We start from the raw sequence: 2,339 nt of genomic DNA, 5'->3' as shown, positions 1-2,339 counted from the left end.
CATGAACAGTGCGTGACACCAAAAGTGGTGACCTATTGAATCCTGTTCCTGTATTATTAGAATCATTACGCAATCACCACATAGTTCAAAGCACAATGGGTCACTGATGGCGGTGTAACAACTTCCAAACTTCCGAAGGTAGAACGGGTCAAACCATTTTGGGATTTACACAGGTGTTTAATTTAGAACCTCTGACTTTAATGGAGAACTGGCTAAGAGTGGTACGGCTGAAGGGAGGATGAATATTGTCAGATTGTCTAGTATTATAATCATGAACTTGAGAGTTGGTCTTAAAATATTCTTTGAAAATTATAGGAAGCATATTTGGAAGGTAAGTGCGTTTATATATGAAAGAACAGGATTGTACTACGTTAATGTCATAGATAGACAGTACATTTAGATCCTTAAACAAAGGAGCAGATGGAGCCAAATAGTGAGAAGAGGTAGCTATTCTTACAAATTTCTTTTGAATAATTAATAATTTGTGTAAATTGGATGGATAAGTACTTGCCCAAACAATATTGCAATAAATGAGATATGGATAAATCAAACTGTAATAGAGGGTTAAAAGGCAAGCCTGATGAACCAGGCCCCTAATTATTCTGATGATACCAAATGATCTTGAAACTTTGTTGTTTACTGTATGTATGTGTTCTTTCCAAGACAATCTTTCATCCACCAGGATTCCTAGGAACTTGGTGGATGAAACTTGACTAATTTCAATCCCACCAATAGAAATCTTAGCTCTATGATTTATTTACATTTAGTGATAACTTATTTGCAAGAAACCATTCGGATAGCATAGGCATAGCTATGGCAGAATTGGCCTCCTTTATGAGAGATTCACATTTTCTGTGAGTTAAAATCAAATTAGTATCATCAGCAAACAGAATTGGGGTAAAAGATGAGGATACAGGACCAAATACATCCTTCAAAATATATCGCGTTTATGAACGCAGGATTTCTAAAGTATTACTCCTAAGATCAGCGGCGGAAGGTTCTTATAACGTCAGTGGGTATACCCTCCAAAGACATTGAGGGGCGCTCTTATCATCTCCCCAAATGGACCCTTAATTGGTTCCATTCGTACACTCTGAGTTACAGACCCAAAAGGGTCCATTCGGTTCCAAATTATCATTTATAGCTGAGGACCCCCTGGAACTCCCTCAAGGACCCCTGGGGGTCCCCGGACCCCACTTTGGGAACCCCTGGTCTACACATGCTGGTGTCCTGACTAGCTATAAGATCAGACAGTCTCATGCAGTTGAATAGTATGCCGTACGATATGGGCTATAGCCCATGGTCCAAAATGATGAGAAACGAGGATAACTTTTTTTTTCAAAATTTCAAAAAACATGGGCTATAACCCATCGTTTTTGTCAAATTGCGGAATTGCGGAAATTGCGGAATTGCGGAAATTGCGGAAATGGAAATTGCGGAATTGCGGAAATGGGAATTGCGGAAATGGAAATTGCAGAAATTGCAGAAATTGCGAAATTGCGGAAATTGCGGACACTCCGCAATTTGCTAATGTTTCTCATCCTCCGCAACACTGTTTTTTCGTCTTGTCGACATGCAGAAAAAACACTCGTCACACAGAAAAAACACAACAAACAGGCCGTCTAAAAATCCTCTACTTTATTCAATAAGATCAATGTTTTCTTGTAAAACATTCAATTAAAAATGATCTTTTAATTTATTGCTCGTCATCATCTTTCAACTACAGGACTGTATTTGATGCATAATCATAATCATTTTTCCCCAAAGCACAAATTCTCACAAAGAATACGTCTCTATACAGTAGATATTAGGATTTATGTTGTAGTAATAATAGGAATAACACACATAAATATGTACGTTTTGGTGTATATTTATATAGGCCTATAAAAAAAAATAACAACAACCAATGAACCCAAAAAAAATGTTTTAAACATAACAATAAAATAAAACTGAAATACAATTAAATAACACAGAAAAGTGTAAAAGGACAGAAAAGACTCAAAGATCCTCTCAGAGATGCAATGGGTGCGTTTGTTTTAGGGGGAATGCTGGGTGAATCTCCAGGGGGTGGTGGTAGTGAAGAGGGTGCGTTTGTTTTAGGGGGGATACTGAGTGAATCTCCAGGGGGTGGTGGTAGTGAACAGGGTGCGTTTGTTTTAGGGGGGATACTGAGTGAATCTCCAGGGGGTGGTGGTAGTGATCAGGGTTTAATGTATAGGCTATAATTAATGAATACGTTGATTCAAAGGAATTGCTGAACGAGGGTTTTACACCCTATATACTTTCTATCAGTTACACTGTGCCGTTGTACAGTCGTGTTTGTATTTGTATTATTTATA

Source organism: Protomyctophum bolini (assembly GCF_963924005.1).
Source record: "Protomyctophum bolini genome assembly, chromosome: 11".
Classification (NCBI taxonomy): Eukaryota; Metazoa; Chordata; class Actinopteri; order Myctophiformes; family Myctophidae; genus Protomyctophum; species Protomyctophum bolini.
Note: the sequence above shows the minus strand (reverse complement) of the source record.